Source organism: Branchiostoma lanceolatum, chromosome 17, assembly GCF_035083965.1.
Source record: "Branchiostoma lanceolatum isolate klBraLanc5 chromosome 17, klBraLanc5.hap2, whole genome shotgun sequence".
Lineage (NCBI taxonomy): Eukaryota > Metazoa > Chordata > Leptocardii > Amphioxiformes > Branchiostomatidae > Branchiostoma > Branchiostoma lanceolatum.
This window is the reverse complement of record NC_089738.1, coordinates 18,467,854-18,488,125: the sequence shown is the minus strand read 5'-3', so window position 1 is coordinate 18,488,125 and position 20,272 is coordinate 18,467,854. Positions and strand designations below refer to the sequence as shown.

General features: G+C 42.8%; 2 protein-coding genes and 2 long non-coding RNA genes across 9 annotated transcripts in view; 2 read left to right on the top strand and 2 right to left on the bottom strand.

Moving 5' to 3' along the window:
- The window catches only part of LOC136423483 (uncharacterized), a 150,004-nt gene extending 144,193 nt beyond the window's left edge, over positions 1-5,811 (bottom strand). The window contains exon 1 of the mRNA XM_066411649.1: positions 5,801-5,811. The gene's annotated coding sequence lies outside the window, so the exon portion shown is untranslated. The remainder of the gene's footprint in view (positions 1-5,800) is intronic.
- Positions 1-20,272, top strand: part of LOC136423480 (ammonium transporter Rh type A-like) — a 47,263-nt gene that overhangs the window by 1,261 nt on the left and 25,730 nt on the right. Inside the window, exon 1 of one of the 6 annotated variants that reach the window (XM_066411645.1) lies at positions 879-1,148. The exons of 2 other annotated variants lie outside the window; for them this stretch is intronic. The gene's annotated coding sequence lies outside the window, so the exon portion shown is untranslated. Of the gene's footprint in view, positions 1-878; positions 1,149-3,877; positions 3,984-15,330; positions 15,542-20,272 lie in introns of those variants that run through there. 3 more of the 6 variants (XM_066411640.1, XM_066411643.1, XM_066411641.1) reach the window with 3 other exon arrangements.
- Positions 8,037-9,904, top strand: LOC136422951 (uncharacterized). The gene is made up of 2 exons (XR_010753699.1): positions 8,037-8,299; positions 8,835-9,904. It is a non-coding gene; the product is annotated as an uncharacterized lncRNA (long non-coding RNA).
- On the bottom strand, positions 9,679-11,268 carry LOC136422950 (uncharacterized). The gene is made up of 2 exons (XR_010753698.1): positions 11,006-11,268; positions 9,679-10,384 (listed from the first exon to the last, which is right to left on the bottom strand). It is a non-coding gene; the product is annotated as an uncharacterized lncRNA (long non-coding RNA).

Below are 20,272 nucleotides of genomic sequence, written 5' to 3'. Positions count from 1 at the left end.
CAAAATTGTCCCCGATTTTTTTTTCTCATTTTTGTATTTTAGTATTGCATCAGGCTGTATGATCAATCCACTGACAGCGGGTCGCACATTGCACCAATGCCCTTATCGACAAGTGTTTGACGTACTCGAGGCGTGGCTCTCTTCACACCTGCTTGGGGTTGCAATTGTTGTTTCTATTTCGATAAGACAGCTCACATAGCCCACCTGTAATAAGTAGAACAGCTGAAGTGCTTGTGGTGTGCAAACGTTAAGTGTTTGAACGATTTGATAGTCCAGGGAATTGATGACCCAAGGGAAATAGAGTCACCAATTGCTGTTTATACAGGTGAGCAGTCAAAAAGGATTATCAACTTATCAGCATAAGATTTTTGGCCCCTACAGATTTTGATTTGATAGGCTACTACTTGACTTACTTGACTTATGTCGGGTGCCAGTCTCCCTCATCGGTCACCCGAACCACTGTAGCCGCCCAGAAGCTCCTGTCCTGATAGGCTACTAACCCCCCCCTCCTTTAACAGTGCCCCCTTTAGATCTTCTACCGTGTAATTTCCTTCGACGTGAAGGAACGTTTTCCGTGCCGTTTGCAAGGTGGCTGGTTAGTTGCTGTTACGATATTTAGTGTGTGAAAATGTTTTTCTTGCTCCAATACAGGAGTGATCGCTATTTGAGCCCCCTGGTGGTTTCTTTCCAATCTACAGATGTTTGTATCTTTGTTTGTGAAGATGACATCGTAGTGAATCTCCGTTTGTCGCTAGCTCTTGTTCAAAGAGAGAAATCACTCTGTCCCCTAGCAAGTTTACTTTTCACGTAAATAAAATCTCTTCACAGCCACCCCCACGAAACGTCACAATGGTACAGCCCTAATCCATAGTGTTAACCTGATACTACGTAGATAAGATCTTTCCACAAACAGCGTGGCGTAAAACAAAACACAAAGGGGAGCGTTCTGAGTCTAGGGCTTAGTGGATCCGTGAAACGTGGTTCTGGATCGATCTGTACTGTTTGTGGTGTAGGAGGCAGCACCGTACCGGGACACGTCACTGCAGTCGTGTGGTGTTGTCAAAACTCTTGGAGGGCCTCTTGAGAAGATTCTCGGAGAGGTGGCGACTCTTGGAGGAATAGGACTGGGTCTGGAAGGAATCTAAGAGGTAAGAACGTTCCTATACTCGTTGAATGAACGAAGAAGTAATGAGGCGTTCTTGTGGTTAGGGGACTGTTGCCAATTGAATCAATTACAGCCCCTGTAGTGATAATTGGTCTGGGCATCTAGACAATACCTGTTAGACAAGTTGTGATTTACTGTCAACGTGTTTTACCAAGACTGGAGTCACTGTTCTGTAGGGGTCCATAGACCGTAGAATTCCATGATAGAAGTCTGATTTTGTAATCCTTGCCTTCATACCTATGATATATAACGCTATAACTGTTAGGTATGCACACCGTAAGCAATCTGTCAACTTGTCTGTTTGCTATTACTATCAGCCTTGGGGGGTAAGTTTGTAATATGGCGATCGTCTGTGAAGGTGGGGCCGATAGAGTCGGTCAGCAGGAGGGGTATCGTTCCCCCCTTTGCACAGACAAATGTTAGTTACCTAGTGTGGCAAAACTCCCCTAGCCTGGGAAATCATTCTCCCCTATAGCCCTATACTCCAGCGACTTACTCACTCACTCATCTCCGCCGCTTTTCAGTATTTGACAGCCAGCGACAGGTCAACAAAATGGCGAGAATTTATAGCTCATTAGGACTGATAAGTGTCACACTGATTGCATTTGGGGCGGGGAAACAAGTGATAGTGAACTATCGTGTGAGTAGGTATGATTACTTCCGGTAATATAAATATTTGTTCCTGTAAAAATATAAATAGATAGATAGATAGATTCCATGTCTACAAGTGGCTAGTTTGAAATGTTGACAGGAACAGGGATGGCTGCAGAAATCGGCGCGACCGCCCCAGGGTATGTTCTTTTAGGTCAACTCGTTTGGATTTAGAGGTTGAAAAGTGACACCTTTTGGAACATCCCACTAAGGATAGTAGGGGGGTGAAGCTGAAAGAAAAAAGAAATATGTATCTTATAGAAGGATGAATTATGTTGGAAAATTGAATATATGAAATTCAATGCATTTTATTGCATATTTTAAAGTATCGTCTAATTTGAAAGTACATCTATTTTCATGTATTATAGTTGTCTCTCACAGATCATCCTGTCAACAGCGCTAATTTTTCTACTGCTGACATGATCATTATCCTGTCAACGGTGCAAATCTGTATACTGTTAGCAGGATGATCCTGCCAATAGCCACGTCCTCATTATTCCATCACTGTGGCTTACAATCAGCCCTAAGAGAAGACTCTTCAAGCAACTTGTATTTATTTCCTTGGTGCCGTTTTTTTTCAAAACCTAAAACGGCAAAACAGAAGGACGACATTGCCAGTGACCTGCTGCTTTGCCTTGACGGATGAGCACCTCTGACCCATCATTCCTTGCGCGTCGGTGAGAGAAAACATCCTGCCACTGGGGGTCACGGGAGGTCAATCTCGCCGTATATTTAGTATCGTGAGAATGTGAGAGATTTACAAGTGACAAGGTCAGAGGCAACAATTCTCGTGTTGTTGCTCCATCTGTGGGTGGTGGCCGGGTGTAAATTACTGACTGATCTAGCCATTTATCTTCTCTGGAAAGGAGGATTTGTTTTTATCGGCCTTGCCTTGTTTCAAGTGTCAAGTTGTTTTTGTGGGTAGGTTTTGGGGATGAAATGTTTTTGTCCCCCTAGAAGCTTCCATTAGAACTGCAGCTTCGTGACAAGCTTGATTGATCGTGAGCTCTATTAACATGAAAAGCTATGGATAAATTGTTTTGATTACATTCTTATTAGGAAGTAGATATTGACACAACAATGAGGCCTCAAAAAGCTTGTCTTCGTCTTGCGAGTCTAATTGTTGAAAAAACTGCGAGAACTTCAATGCCTTGCGATGGTGTTGGACTGTTTGTTTTGCATATTTTTGGACATTAGTCTCCTAGCTAAGAGACGATTGTGTTTATTCATGAAGAATCCATAGGAGTGGACTGCAATTTACCTCGAGATCTTACAAGGCCAGGACTTCGTTTGTGCAGGATCTAGCTTTATCGCTAGATGGCGCTACTTTTTGAGCGAGTTGCGCGCGATAGCCGGGCAAGGACGTAATGGCGAGATCGTCTTGATTTCTGTTCCAGCAAAATCCAGAAACTATTTTCGGGATTAACTAATAACTAATGTCATGTCGCCCTTAAATCCAACTACATGTACGTGAGAGCTTTCTACTTGTGTATACCAATTACAGTATATACTTCATATCTGAATCATTGATATCGAATTGGGCCCCCTGCTCACGTATTGACCTATGACCGATGCCCCAAAGTTCCATGTAATCGAACCCTTCTCCAGAACCCGGCTTACCGCGTCATGGGGCTTCTCAAGGTTATGTCAGACGCAGGGACAGGCCGGGAAATATGGGGAGGGGGCATGTGTACGGATATATCTAAAAACTAGTATCAAATGGAAGGAATCTTCCCGACATGTACTCACATGGTATTTTGAGAGCACCTGTTTTCATCTCCACACGCAAGTACGGTACGACGCTAAATCAATTCTAACGAGTTATAAATTCTCGCCACATTTCTGCCTTTATCAAATGCAATATCTGTTGCACTTGCTGTTGTCATTACAAAAAAGCCAATGTCGAATGTTTTCATCAGTACGCCATTTCTACAGGAAACAATTTCTAGGAATTATTTTATACAGAAATTTGCCCTCCCCTACCTTTGATTGTGGACTGTCCCTATAAGTAACTGTATACGGTTTCACCCAGACACCACCAGTAGCGTACATGTGATGTGCACATGCACACTGAGATATCTATCCACCACAAAAGCGCATATTGTACCCGTTTAGAGCAAAGACACTTGTAGAAGAGCTTCGTAGATCGTCCCTATAGATACTTGAGGTAAGAGAATTTGTAATAGTTAGGCCATGGCTGAGGCCTTTCTATACGAAAATAGGGAAGCTCCTCCCACGAGGGGCTTCCTTGACTCCCGAGGCGAAGCCGAGGGAGTCTGGAAGCCCCGAGTGGGGGAGCTTCACTATTTTCGCATAGAAAGGCCGAGGCCATGGCCTAACTGTTTTAGAACATGGCCACATCCCCGAAGATTCTCTTTCTATCAATATGAAGCAAAGATATTGTTTTCAGCACATCATACTAGTATTATAAAAAAAGGTAAAAAGTATTATATTGAAGCAGAATGACCTGTAAACAAGCTTCGTACATGTCCTATCTGTTTTCAGAACCTGGCCACTACCACAAAGTTTCTCTTTTACAATTCATCCCCGTGGTCTCAAAATATTACATACAGATTTTGAACTGGGATTTTTTAACTGTGAGTTACTATAATGTTCCTTTTCTTTTCATTGGAGTACTGGAGCTGTTTGAGTTGAGAGCATTATGTGTATGTGTTCTTTTCAAAAATCTAAAAAAATGATTCGGATTCCCAGTTTCCCAACGGTTTATAAACTTGACTTTCCATTTCATTGTAACGATTGCTTAACTTGAATTTGTGCCTGTTAGTCTTTAAAGATTTGATTCAGTTTGATACTTTTGTTCTTGTGTGGCTGTAAGATAACGATGTCCTTATGTGAATCAAATAATGAACCCTCCCTACCCCCTTGGCAGTTAGCTGACACTGTGACCCAGGTCTCAAGTAGGCAGGCCTGAGCAGTGATGCGGAAAAAGTGTGGTACTAACAACAAAAGTGTGGTTCTAAGTCATTTGCATAATAAAAAGTGTGGTTCTAAGTCATTTGCATAATATGCAAATGACTTTGTACCACACTTTTTTGTTAGTACCACACTTTTTCTGCACTACTGAGATATAGTCACAGTAATTGAAGGGCTCTCATTGGCTGAGGGGTAGTGGCCATGTTCTAATCTCTGTTAATTAGCTTCGCAGAGAAGTAGAGGTTATGTTTTGCACAGCGTTCGTTTGTGTGTGTGTGTGTGTGTGTGTGTGTGTGTGTGTGTGTGTGTGTGTGTGTGTGTCCTTCTGTGTACAAGATAACTCACGAATGTGTGGATGGATTGTCTTGATACTTGTTTTTAATTCGACATGTACATTAACTTTGTACTGATGTTTGGTTGGCAGACGTGTTGGAAGGGTGGGCCCTCCCCACGAAAGTTGACTGGAAACGGACTTAGCCGCGTTAGCGTCTCTTGGTGTGTCTTTTGTTTTCTTAAATTTTGCAATCTTCATCGTGCCATATATAATTGATTAGAAACACAAGATAGAGTATGTCAAACTGATTTGACTTAGCCAGTTATCACAGCCATCTATTAGGTTTCGAGGACGTTCAGATAAAAAGCCTTCCTATGTCCCGTATTTGTGATAATGTTAATCAAAAGCAGCCTGTGTTTTTGACATTCAAGACTCCCAGCGTCTCTCTCTCTCTAGGCTTGGCTTCGCGAACGAATGGATGATGGCATCTATTCACTTACAAGAAACAAAGCTATTTACTGTGGTTTATCAATATCCCTGTGGCTCAACTGGTAGCAGCCTCGTCACAGTTGAGCTCCTGGTTCCAATTAGTTGGTAACTAGGAGACCCCGGTTCATGACCCGGGGTCAGTACATCTCGGTTGGGGCTGCATCGTCTTTCGGAAGGGACTTAAAATGGAGGTGGCTTGAGCCTATCCCTGTAAAAATATATCCTGCTACTGAAACAGCAAACAAACTCTATGTGCCATGCCACTAGGCACTGCACGAACGAATCAGGGTATCGACGTAGGTGTAACACTAACCCTAACGTGTTAAACCTCCTACGCCCAAGGAATTCTAGGGACCGAAAACTCTAAGGACGTTTGCGACAAAAATGATGACTCAAGCACTGGATAAAATTTTGACTGTTTCAAAACTTAGTCAAGTTGCTTCTTGAGTAACTATTTTTGGCGTATCTTATTACCTGGATGTCTCAAACCATCATCAACGTTTTAAGAATAGTGTTTTGAGAATCTCCAAGACAACAGCACGTATGAAAAGATGTAAGAGTACGTTTCTGACCCACTTTTTCAGTATCTTTTTCACTCATCTGTTTGTGTTTCAAACGCCGTCACAAAGTCTCAACCCCAGGCTTTGCCTCATTGATTGTAATTGGTAGGGTGGAAACCTGATCTACTGTATGTATGCCCAACGGCTAGGATGCGATGATATCTGTTGATAATGACAGAAATTGCAAGTTTTCCCTACGGACTTAATCTATGAACAATAGCAGTAATAGGCATCCTTCAATCTTGGCAGATAAATGAACAATACAATAATGTAAATGGTAATACAGTATTGTGAAAGACTACTGACTACACTATTGTTTGGTTTGATAGAATATTTAGATAAGGTGAAATGTGATATGTCCCACTTTTTCTATAATCAATGAATGAATGAAGAGCTTTTATATTGTTCATATATATCCATTGGGTTAAGTACAGATGACAACAAAAGACTAATTTACATATAGATGAATACAATGTCTCAAGCTAGCACAAAAGTGAATTCGACATCTAGACGCTTCTTTATGGTGGTGAAAATTCGTAACAATCAAAGGTTTGTCTAAACGCATATTTGTGCGTAGTATATGCGTTGCTTTGAACAGATGTTTTGTGGGGATTGCAGTTAACAATATAGTGTATGAGGGTGCTAATCAAAGTTGACCCCGCTATCTTCTAGTAGACGCCGTCTACCAAATCACTAGAAAGTTCGTCTTTGTTGGTAGAATTTATTCTGAATCAAAGTTGAATTGTGAATTGCCAACACCAAAATTGCACTCATCAAAATTTTCAACTGATAAACTACAGTCTTTGTCAAAGAATGACATCACAGAAGCAGTGGATTTCGATTGCTCTTTCTTTGACAAAGACTGTAGCTGATCAGTCGAAAATTTTGGTAAAGTCAAGTTTTTGTGTTGGCAATTTACAGTCCCACTTTCAGAACGTCTACCAAATCGGGTGGTACTCTTCTTGAGTTCTTCACCCCGTCTGTATGTCCAGTCTACGAATGTCGTGCTGGGTTTACAGCTGCAGACAGCACCCTGGGTGGATATGAACTATCTCTCACCCCATATGTCCGGATGGAGTTCTGGTACAAGTCGTGATGGAAAATTACCCGCAGTTGCTCGGAAGCAGGAAGGATTATGCAATCTTCATGTGTGGATATAGTCTGTCACATTGGATTATTGTGGCTATACCTCAAGAAGTAGGAGTGAGTTTACTGTAATCTAAGACTTTGGAATAGTATGGGTCGCGATTGTAGCCTGGGTGCCATCCTATTACTACTGTACACATACTTGAGCCATCATGGACTGCTAACATACTGTCAGTCTGGCTTTAGAAAACTACACTCATGCGAGACAGCGTTACACTCTGTGGTGGAAGACTGGCCACAATCCATAGAAAAGAAAGAGCTAACTGGTGTAGTTTTCTGTGATCTGTCAAGAGCGTTTGACACGCTAGATCACGACATACTACTGCTAAAACTGAAATGCTATGGCGTGGAAGACTCAGCTTGTGGCTGGTTTAAGTCTTTATACTTGACTGGTAGGCAGCAATGCACGGGTGTAAGCTCAGCTTTATCCTCCTCAACTTGTGTCACCTGTGGTGTACCGCAGGGATCCATTTTGGGTCCACTACTGTTTATCGTTTATATAAACGATCTACCAAATTGCATCCAGTCGTGCAAAGTTTCCATGTACGCCGATGATACTATTTTATATTTTGCGGCGCGAAGCTTTCACACACTGGAGAAAACACTCCAAAGGGATTCAACCCGGCTTTCCCATTGGTTTGCTGCTAACAAACTTTCTTTGAACCCTACAAAGTGCAAAACAATGCTCATAGGTACACATGGAATGAATATGGCCAATATAAAGCTTAATATTACACTAGACGGGGCCAGACTGGAACAAGTAAATGCTTTCAAATACCTGGGGGTTACCATTGACAACGTACTTAAAGGCAACCTAAGCAATATCACGGGGTATAACGTACGTCACGGGATGGCCAGACACATTCGGTGGTCGCAGAGATCTATCAGCCGCAACGCGCAGACACATTCGACGCGCCGCGGAAAAATCAGCCGTCCGCGCGGACCTATCAGCCGCAACGCGCAGACAAATTCGACGCCGCGCGGACCTATCAGCCCTTCGCGAGGAAAACTCAGTCGTGGGACAGCGCCATCAGGTGTCTCACTACTGCCTTCAGAGAGCGCTGGAAAGCCCGCGCCAAGGTAGGTCCTCCACAATTTCCTTCTCTAGCGTCATATAGAGACATCGACTGGTAATATAACTAGGCCTATCAGGTGCCAGACTATCTTAGGGTCATCCGGAGCCAGAAATAATCGGCAGGTCTTCAAATTAAGTCGAGATATAGGGAGAACAGTTCTCAATCGGTGACACACCACATCGAAGTTGTCAAGGTAAACAGTGGCTAATGCCGTATTTTGGGCCATTAGAAGCAAAGACATCGGCGGTTTTGACGTATTTTAGTGTGATTGGGTGTCCAGAACAACGTAACATACTCTGGACTTGATATAATATGCCCACAGAGCGAAAATATGTGGTAGAAGTGATACCGCTATATAACGCCCCCCTCCCCCATCCTTCAGTACGAACCACCATGTGTAGAAGTACTAGAACGATGTTAGCTCTTATAGCAGTATTAAAGCCATAAGAAGCGATACTGTTGTGGTCATTTCAATGAAGATGCAGAGTCATCAATGTTTATCCAGACAAAGGCATTCATTTTTGGAATTTGCATTTCAGCCATGGAGTTGATGAGTAGGACAGGTTTGTGCATGTGGCCACAAATGTAAAACCACCTGTTCTACCCTACAAGTCCAGCCTTCAGGAGGGAGATGAAGAACCACCTGACAAGCCATGCCTTGGGGAGGGACAGGGTACCTGGTCTTCAAGTAACAGCACCAGTGGATCCCGTTCAAACACCAGCACCAGTGGATCCCGTTCAAACACCAGCACCAGTGAGGGTTCAGTGTCTTTGGAAGAGTCCAACGAGTCTGATGACCTACCTGGTGTGGTTTTGCCAGCTGAAGATGTAGAAAAGGATGTCTCCTCCCCCACACGCAGGACTACAGTGCAGTCTGTGTACACATTGCAAGTGCTAAGCGAACAGCGGTTCAGTAGCTGAACACAAGCGTCGCTGCCATGGGGCTGATAAAGGACCAGCCATTTAGTGTGGGTTGTGCAATAAATACTTTATTTATGCTAGAGACTTTCAGGATCACTAAGTTGAATCATCCAAGGAGTGCCCAGTTTGTCAGAAAGAGTTCAAGTGAAGACGCACATGATAGTGCACTCAGATTGGGATTTTTGTGACAAACGTGGAAAGTCCTTTAAGTCATAGTATAAGAAGTCCTGAAACATCATCACAGAACCCATGACAATCCCAGAGTAAAGACGTTTGTCAGTGCTACAAGTGTGAACACAGGTTTCATAAAAAGGAAGAACTTGTGTGTAATCATGCAGTAATTCTGGTTCATATGATTATATTTGTTGTTTCACAAGAAGGTATACCTTGTGTATAGTGCACCTGTACAGTGACATATTTTCATCTGTAGTGTTGGGAAAATCACGGCGCCGAGACTCGGTATTTGATTGGTTTTGACTTTGTTCTTCTTTTTTCAAGAGTCAATATTTATAAACGATCAGAATACTTTAATTTGTAATCTATAGCAATAGATTAAGCTACAGTGCAATATGATTACAACATAGTCATTTGCCAAGTGATGTATAACAAGATCAAGAACATGGTATTGCAATTCAGCAAATATATATTTTGTAAACAACCAGAATAAATCTAGTTATATATAACTATATTTTGTGTGTCATTTTTGGATTAACATTTCAGGAAATACGGATGGTCAGTACAATTATGCAACGCTGAGATGGTCCATTACCTACATCTGTGAATATAACAACCTGACAAAGTATAGTCTTCATCCAATATCTACTCAATACATATCTCTATGAATATATAGATTTCTACGGCAAATATGGAGTTATTTAAATATTCCAGTTGTACATTGTATGATTTCCGTTGCTTAGTGCCTTTCGTATAAAGGGAGAGAAGCCTACAGTCCAGAAAAAGTGTCGTTGACGCTAGCTCGAGTAGGAGTTGACCAGGAGAGTTGTGTCTCTTTCTGCCTGGGACTTGCTGCAGTGCTGTCATCAATGCCAATGTTATCTTCTGTTACCCATACATCGTCAACTTCGCGTGTTTGCTTTCCAGGTGCCCGTTGTTTTGTTTCTACACCTTTTCCGCGGATGTAGTGTCAACCTGAGTCGACGAGTCATTTCTGAAAAATGTCAGGGTTGATTACTTGCAGTGACACATTATACCTGGGTAATAGTAGTAACAATATAGTAAACAATCTTGCGAGAAACGTATGAGATGTTCGTTGAATCATCTAGATGAGGATAATCCCTTAAAGTGATAGAAGGTATTCCCCGCATATCGCCAAAATCAATCGAGGCGACAAAAACACTATTGCCTGTTAATGCTTACTATACTACTACATAAGATATTGGCCGTAACTTTACTGGAAAATGGGGAGGGGGGCGACATATAGCGGTATCACTTCTACCACATGATTTTCGCTCTGTGGGCATATTGTATCAATTCCAGAGTATGTTACGTTGTTCTGGACACCCAATCACACTAAAAGACGTCAAAACCGCCGATGTCTTTGCTTCTAATGGCCCAAAATACGACATTAGCCACTGTTTACCTTGACAACTTCGATGTGGTGTGTCACCGATTGAGAACTGTTCTCCCTATATCTCGACTTAATTTGAAGACCTGCCGATTATTTCTGGCTCCGGATGACCCTAAGATAGTCTGGCACCTGATAGGCCTAGTTAGATTACCAGTCGATGTCTCTATATGACGCTAGAGAAGGAAATTGTGGAGGACCTACCTTGGCGCGGGCTTTCCAGCGCTCTCTGAAGGCAGTAGTGAGACACCTGATGGCGCTGTCCCACGACTGAGTTTTCCTCGCGAAGGGCTGATAGGTCCGCGCGGCGTCGAATTTGTCTGCGCGTTGCGGCTGATAGGTCCGCGCGGACGGCTGATTTTTCCGCGGCGCGTCGAATGTGTCTGCGCGTTGCGGCTGATAGATCTCTGCGACCACCGAATGTGTCTGGCCATCCCGTGACGTACGTTATACCCCGTGAATATTAGGGCGCTGAAAGTCATATATTCAAAATCAATTTTTTTCTGATTTCTATCCATAGTAACTTTAGATAACACTATCCCATCGCATATCGACCATCATGAAGCAAAAATGTGATGTCGTTGTGTAGTGGGAACTCATAGTGGAAAATCTGAGCACTTGGAGGCCAGCCATCATTTCAAATCTTCCGAACATGCACGATTCTGACCGACAAGTCCCGAACGCTTCCAAAGAAATAATCACGTGGTCATGGCTCAATGTGCTTGGGCATTGTGACGTCACGCGGCCGGAAGTTACCGAAAATTGTCGACAAAAAACGGTTACGGCTGGATTCTGGGCTGATTTTTGGGGGGACCCAATAAATAAAATACTCCTTTTGTGGCTTGCTTCTGAGCTATTTTTAAACGCCCAAAGTATGAAATAATGATGCAGATGTGCTAATATAGGCAAGTAAATGTAAATTGCAACCTCACCAAACAGAATTGCCTTCTCCAGAATATTTCAAGTTTTACCCCCTGAAATCGCTTAGGGCACCTTTAAGTGGAGCTATCACTTCGAACACATTTTCAAGAAACTCGCTCAGGTAATTGGCATCATCAAGTACGTTAAGCCATATGTCAGCAGTCAGGCTCTTCGGTTAATGTATACAACGTTATTCATACCGCACATAAACTATTGTAGCACGGTTTGGGACCAGGGAGGGAAGGGATACCTTGATAAGCTTGAAAAGCTGCAGAAAAGAGCAGGTCGGGTAATTCTTGGCTGTGACCGGTACACTCCCACATCAACCCTTCTCAACACACTAGGATGGCTCCCAGTAGCTGAAATTCACAAGAAGAGTAAAGCTACACTTGTCTACAAGGCCCTTAACGGTCTGACTCCTCCCTACATCACTGCAATGTTCACCCAATTATCCCATGTACACACCCATAACACCCGCCTAAGAGCACAAGGCGGCCTTCAGTTGCCAATGACACATTTGGAATACAGAAGACGAGCCTTCTCGTCCTCGGGGGCTGCACTTTGGAACACACTACGACAACATCTTAAATCAGCCAGATCACTTCAAGTTTTCAAACAGCTATATGATGTCCACTGCCTCCCTGCTAAACATTGACATATGTATACAAACTCCTTTCTAGTCGACTTTTCTTTTCTCTATGTTATGTTTGACGTTTGTAGTGACCCATAATTTTTGACATGAGTTTTCTTATGATTTAACATTGATATGCAAATTCACTTCTTGTTTATTTATATTTGAGTTTGGGTCATTGTTTTGATTCTTCATCATTATGTTTTGGCTAAATATTTCTAATCTATTACGTTATCGTTATTTCATTTATTATCTAACTCAGGATTTCTGCTTGTTGAATTAGTTATATTTTTAAGTTAATTCCTGTATTATTTGTTATTATTTGAACTTTTATTGTTGCTATGTACTATTATGTAAGGGGTTGAACCCCCCAGGACTCGTTGAAAAACGCCGCCAGGCGATACTGTATTCCTGGATAAATAAATAAACAAAACAAATAAATAAACAGACTCTTAGGGTAGCGAGTGTAGGAGCCCCGGTGGTAATAGAATGGCACCCAGGCTAGAGAGATTATTGGATGGGTACGTCTCAGAACTGGAGAAACAGAGAGAAAGACGAAAAGACAAGGAGGGAGGGACTGACAGACAGACAAGAAGACGCACACCGAGGGACAGACTCACGAACAGACATACACGCACACACAGAGACACAGACTGGCACACACACACACACACACACACACAGACACACAAACAGAGAGAGAGAGATGCAGGGAGATTTTCATATCATACTTTCCAATGCTGTCTTCTTTTCTATTTTTCCATTCACCCCCCCCCCCCCCCCCCCCCACACACACACACACACCTAATAGTATTTAGAATATGGCGGGTTATCAGAACCATCCAAGAAAGGTTCCGTCGAGCCAGATATTTCTTACCAACAAACATTCCAAGTTTCAACCTGTCTTCATCTTTGTCCAACAACAAACGTAAAGCAGATGGTGGCACGTTAACAAAAAGTGGCTTGTGTCGGAAGTTGGGAGAGTTCTAACCTCGCATCGGTACTTAGGAATTATAGAGTGTAACGTTATATGGAACTTGTTTACAAAGCATTCCAGGAATGCTCCATCATTCCATCATGTTACATTCTCCGGGAAAAATTCAACTTCTAGGATAGCATTATTCAACTCACAAAGTTTGAAAATCGATAGAATGTCTTAGAGTCTGTAGTAAATGAGCAAGAAAGTTCTCAAGATTTCCGCAAGATTTCGTTATGACAAGAACACATTCAACAGCTCCTGGTTCATGTCCTTGTTCAAACCAAGGACATTATATAGGTATAATGTCCTCATATATAGGACATTATATAGGTATAATGTCCTTGTTCAAACCAACCATCCTGCCCTATTTCACGAGTTCACGTAAAATAAACCGTCTTGATGCGGCCCGAGACATTCCCTCTGTGGACCATGACTTTTTCATTAGGAGGATTTGGAGAAAGGAGGGACGATAATCGTATTTTGTCTCCCCGGGTAACATTTGTACTCACAGGTGGTGTGTGTAACTCTAGCCCAAGGTCACTCCTGCCCTGGCGTTTCTTTGGTGTAGTAGATTACGAGGCCACTTGAACTCGATTCTATGTGTCGTTGTTTTCATGTCATGTACTTTCTCTCAATGTAGTTAAGACAATTGGTGTGCCATGTATCAGTGTTGGCTGTCACGGTCCGTTGAAGAATTTGTGACAACATTTTCTGTCATAAGACAGCCGAATCTTGTACGACACATAAAGTTTAAAACGGCTGTCCCAAAAATGTTCAAAACTTGCGATCGAAAACCTAAATCGCACGACTATCAAGCCAAACAAACCTACGAGAGGGTTGCGTACGCGTGTTTCTAGTTGTTTTCGCGACTTAAATGAAGACTGGAAATCTAATCATGTCTTCGTAAGGACAAGATCTAACCACATATCAAATTTCATGGCAACCCATCCATAGCTTTTTGAGTTATGCCGTTCAACCACATTCAGGCAAACAAGCGCTACTAAAAACCTAACCTTCCTGGTGAAGGTAAAAAAGGTAAAAAAAAAAAATTTTGCATGTCCTTACACCACATTTAGGGTCGCTTGAAGATGTTATACATGTACCAACTTTGCATAGCCTCGTTTGCTTCTGTATGAGCGGATCTGCGCATGCGGGATTGGTCCCGTTCCAAGGTCAAGGTTCTTTCCTGTTTACGATGCAAATATGACAAACGACCTTGTCTTGTCGAACTGGTTTCGTCGGACGGAAAACTTGTTTATAATTCCTCACGGCATTCCTCCGCTGGTGAACTTGACCATAGATCTAGATTGCGGTAGATATTTGTAGGAAAATCATCATGAAATGTTTGATACGGAAAAAAAGTACAGAGAATTTGGTATGAATGTCTGCATACGGTTCTAAGGATAGCAAGCAAGAATCAGACTTTTCTTTCAGTAATAAGTGCAAAATCTTCAAGTCTTGAAGCTTATAGTTCAAAATGGTGGCTCCAGATGCATAGCAGTCACAACCACTCAATATGTGTTTATGTTTTTAAGACTCAGGCGTTGCGATCGACTTAACTTGAATCGCGATCCTGCAAAGGCCAAAACAGAATAAAGACCATTCCAAAATGTTTGTTTACCTGTCACATGATGCAGATTAGTGATTGAAGTAAATACGACCTTAAACTTTTTATTTTGAAGACGGCATTTTTTACAAAGGTAGTTTTGCTGAGTGCAGCTGTAGATGTGTAATCGTCAATTCGGAAGACAGTCGGGTGTCTGTTTTGCGTAAATGAAGTAGCCAACTCGATGTTTGCCGAAAAGATTTGCTCCCAAGCGAAGGGCACATCTTTTGTTGTGTCCCACGAGCTTGTTTGGTTCCGAGACGACGCGCCGTGACTTAAAGAAAGTAATTAGATTTCTTAAGGAAACACGAGCCGGTCTGCACACACACTCACAGGTGTGGCATGTCTGTGGGAGGCGAGGTCACCTGAGGTCAGTCCAGGGGACGCTCTGCGTACGTTGTCAGATCGAGACTGAAGCCCGGAACGTTTCAGACTTGGGCGTCTGGCAGTCCGACGTCTTGTGTTTTGTAGAATCAGATCTCCAGGGTGTTAGGAGCTGGCGTTGTTGTGGAGAGGTTGACTGGAGAAGAAGAGGGTTCTGTTTTCTAAACGTCTCGGCAGTGGTAAACAAGTAGTGGAGGGCGTGTCGTCTATTTTGCATTTGTAAGTACAGTACTGTTGTTGTTAGATAAGTCAGTTGTTATCTCCATGAAAAATGGAGATATTGTTTTGGGTGTGTCTGTGTGTGTGTGTTTGTCTGTCTGTTTGTTTGTCTGTTTGTGTTTCCGCACTCTTGTTTTCTCTGTTGTGCGCCTTTCATATAGTCTATTCTGCACCGTTCGGAGGCTCCCACCGAGTTCTAACTGGTAGGAATTGAGCTTACCATTAAGAGAACGATTCACTCGACCGATTGAGTATTTTGGCCGATTTCTCTTTTGAGCCGACGACTGTGTAAACTAGAAGGGGAGGTCTGATAGAGACCACACCTTTCACACAACAATGTTTGTTGTCTCGTTGTTTTTATGTTCTGTTCGCTCTAATAGTTTAGTCACGAATGTTTGTGTACTTCTGGTGTCACGATCAGTTGTTAAAGACACGATCATATACGCCGTACGATGTCTTTGATACAGCTGAATGTTATATGCGACTAGTACTTCCAAAATAATCTTTAACATGCGCGCTGCTTACGCCGTACTAGTATGTGATTAAGTCAGCGCAATTTCCATTTTTTCTCCTGGAGAAACTTTGAAAGCTTTCCGATATCGCTGTGTTCAGTTTGTACATGTGTTCTCCAAAAATGTAGTTAGACAGACTTTCGGTGCTGTCACAATCATTTTAGCCAAACCGTCAACTAAACAAAATTCCATGTTAAACTTGTATGTGTGTGCACCAATTCCAAACATTTGTCCCTCGCTCTGGCGACCTCGCGCGGTTAGGTGAGAACCCACGCGGGAAATACTACAGCAAAAACACGTCCCGTTTGACACTCTGTGCTCCAGCTGGCCTCCGTCGTCAAAATAAAGATTTAGATTGGCAATGGCATTGGAGAGGTGTGTGAAAGGTTTCTGACGTCTGACACGATCTCATGGTCAATGTCAATTGCTTGAACGTACTGAGGCAAGGCTAACTTTGTAGAGGTATTGTTTAAAATAGACAGATTTGTGGTCTGGTGGACGGGCGATTTGATGTTAAGGACATTCTTTTTTGAGGCAATGCTAGAGAAATTGCTTGTTGTAAGTAATTATTATTATCTCCATGAAAAATGGAGATATAGTTTTGGCTGTGTCTGCTTGTCTGTCTGTCTGTTTGTTTGTTTGTCTGTTTGTGTTTCCGCACCACTCCAGTCAGCATAACTCAAGAGCCTCTTGATGGATTACGATGATAGTTGGTATGTAGGCGGATGTTGTGAAGCCGAAATTCAATGTCGATTTTTGGCCCCCTGGTATGTGACCTTGATACTGCAGCAGAACTTCAATTTTTGTATCTTTTGACCTGGACGTGCTGTGGTCTTGATTTTTTGGTGGCACATAGCTTGTTTAAGTAGCACTCACTCAGCCCCATAGCTGAGTAGCCGTAGTATACCGTTTTAGTATGTTTGCAAAGATTCACTTTGCCAATGTCGTGTTACTTACGAGCGTACTGCATTATTGTGACTGATCGCTAGATGACGCTCTTTTCTGCTCACGGACGTAAACCGGGGCACACGATAAGAAGGTCACAGTTTCCCCAACCAACCTCTGCTTGGAGAGTACCAAAAGTGACATTGCGCTTCGAACATAAAAAATGTGACAATCCATCCACAGAGCTTCTTATCAAGTTTATGTTCGCCGTAAATATGCGGAAACAGAGACACACACATGCACAAACACACACACACACACAGACGCATACATACATACATACATACATGCATGCACACAGACACGCACGCACGCACACACACACATGCAGACACACGCACGTATCTATCCATCTATCTATCTATCTATCTATATATATATATATCTGTCTCTCTATATCTATCTATCTATCTATCTATCTATCTATCTATGTATATGAGTGAGTGGGTGAGTGAGTGAGTGTGTGAGTGAGTGAGTGAGTGAATGAGTCAGTGAGTCAGTGAGTGAGTGGGTGGTTGGGTGAGTGAGTGAGTGAGTGTGTGAGTGAGTATGGGTGAGTGAGTGAGTGAGTGAGTGTGTGGGTGAGTGAGTGAGTAAGTGAGTGAGTGAGTGAGTGAGTGAGTGAGTGAGTGAGTGAACCAGAACCTACTACCAGAAAACTGCACGTAGTTGGAAAAAAAAACGTCGACTGGGTCTGAAACGTAGACTATGTTTGTATGACCTCTATTCCTTTGGTTAGTCTAACCTTTTCTTGAACCCTACATCTTTGACACACATACTAGTAGATGTTTATCTTTCATTAAACATGAAATAATATACATATACTCATGGCTCGAAATAGTGGGTGCATGTGCACCTTTGTGCACTCCAAAATTGGAGCTGTGCACCTAATTTTGAACTGTGGGTGCACCAGTGCACCTAGATATTTTTGTAGGCTATATTAAGGATAAGGTGCTATTGTACACAGGCATACAGAATAATCTTGAAATCTACATGTAGGTATCAGAAAAAGCAGTATATCCTTTGTTATACTGTATTTGATGTATCACAATTGGATTTAGACGTTGTAATTTCGCTTGCTGACATTCTACTTTACCGGTATTTTAAGTTGCATTTTTGTGTGCACCCAATTTGTTTTTTGTGCACCTAAATTTTTTGGTTGGGTGCACCAGTGCACTTATTGCCAAAAATGAATTTCGAGCCCTGTATACTGCTCTTACTCAGTCTTAGACACCACCGGGCATTTCGGGCTAGCAGCTCCTCCCATTGTGTAAGAGACTTGTAGCCAGTTCTAACTAGAACACCGTCCGACACACGACTGACTTCACCAAAGTGACGTGTCTGTAGACCACCAGTTTTTACCAGTCAAACAAAAGAGCGATTCCTGGCAGGTTTCCGCAGTGTAAGAAGCGGTTAAAGCTGGTGCAAGTGACCAGAATTTGTAGAGAACATCGACCTTGAAACATCACTTTCACACGGAAGGGTGCCCCCCTCCCCCACGAGTATTCCAAAGCAACATGTCTAGTTTTCAGATTGTGCTAGAATCCTCGCAGTGCAACAAGAAGCCACTTCTAATCAACCAGCTCTAACCAACCAGTTGTACCAACCAGTCAATCTAACCAACCAACCAGTTAAACCAACCAGTTCTAACCAACCAGTTGAAACCAGTTCTAACCAACCAATTGAACCAACCAGTCAAACCAACCAGCCAACCAGTTAAACCAACCAGTTCTAACCAACCAGTTGAAACCAGTTCTAACCAACCAGTTGAAACCAGTTCTAATCAACCAGTTCTAACCAACCAATTGAGCCAACCAGTCAAACCAACCAGTTCTAGCCAACCAGTTGAAACCAGTTCTAAACAGAGAGAACATCGACCTTGATACATCACTTACACACGAGATACTGACACTACCTAATCTCCAAGCAGATGTAGTGTTCATCTTAGTGTTTGTGCGTGGTTTCAAGTCAATACATATTCTACGTGTTCCTTGTGGTCCGTGGAATTATCTGTTCGCCTAAGAGGGAGGGCGACTAAAACGATGTACGAAATGCCTCTAAAACGTGCTGCACCTTACATCTGCTTCGAGATACGGCAACGCTCAAATCACGCCTATACCCCCCCATTTAGAGCAATCAGGTGAGGCTACAGAACAAAAGGGCAATAGGTAATCTCCAAGCAGATGTCGGATCAGTGTCCTTGAAGATTTTGATACCTTTGAAACTTTTTATACCCCATGTTTGGGGAGAGCCACACCTGGGGCACGTTAATGATCAACCACACTTATCGAAAATAGTAGGGGTCCATCCTGGTGTGAGTGGATCTAATAAAATCTGTCCGGATATGCAGCTTGTACTGTTCAGTACAAACCTGGTGTGTTATGACTCGAGGCGGTTTACCGGGTATGCAATACCAAAAAAAAATCCCTCTCTATATTGGCCTAGTCTCCAACCAGACCCAATAGATTGCAAAGACCGTATCCAACTGGCAGAAGGAGCTTATAGTGCAATCTAAGGTCTGGAACAAGTCGGTCTGAACAAAGGCTATTAACATCTAATTGTTACCTAATCAAACTGTGCTTCTGTAAGTGAGTTTATTACTCTCTGTCCGCACGGGCGTGCGGCGCCATGCCGGGCTGACACCTCCAGGCCGCGACTGAGAGGCCGTTCACTTGGGCAGGGCTGTACCGCGAAAATTAAACTTCCCAGGAAAAATAAACTAAATGTTGCCAACAGAAAAGACTTGGTCTCTTTTTCAAAATCAATCTGTTACGAAGATCGCTACCAAAACTGCTTCAATCGTCACAAAATGCGATCAATTTTGACCAGTTACGTCGGAACTGTAAGGGCAATTCCCGCCATGTGGTCACGTGGAATCTTGCAGTTAATGTCTAGTAATAGTGGCTTGAACCCGAAACAGTAAACATTGTCTACGAATGTTTTTGTAAGAACGGTTTTCCATGATGCCACAAACATCGCCGATGGGTGAAAGAAACTGCTATTGTGAGAGCTTTTTACTAGGCTCAACCAAGGCGCGAACCTCCCACTGGGACGTGCGCGGGTGAATGGGCTTGGTCATAAAAAGATTAGTACCCCGGACATTCGTACGGCTGTTAGCATTACAACGAGGAGGGGCAGCGGCACCTTTATTGAATAGAAATGCTCCGCCCTGTTTGAGTTGTAGCAGACCTTGGGTTGGCTATGAAAAGTCCTTCTGCCTGTTGGATACGGTCTTTGCCAACCCGTAGGTCTGCTTGGAGACTAATATTGGCCC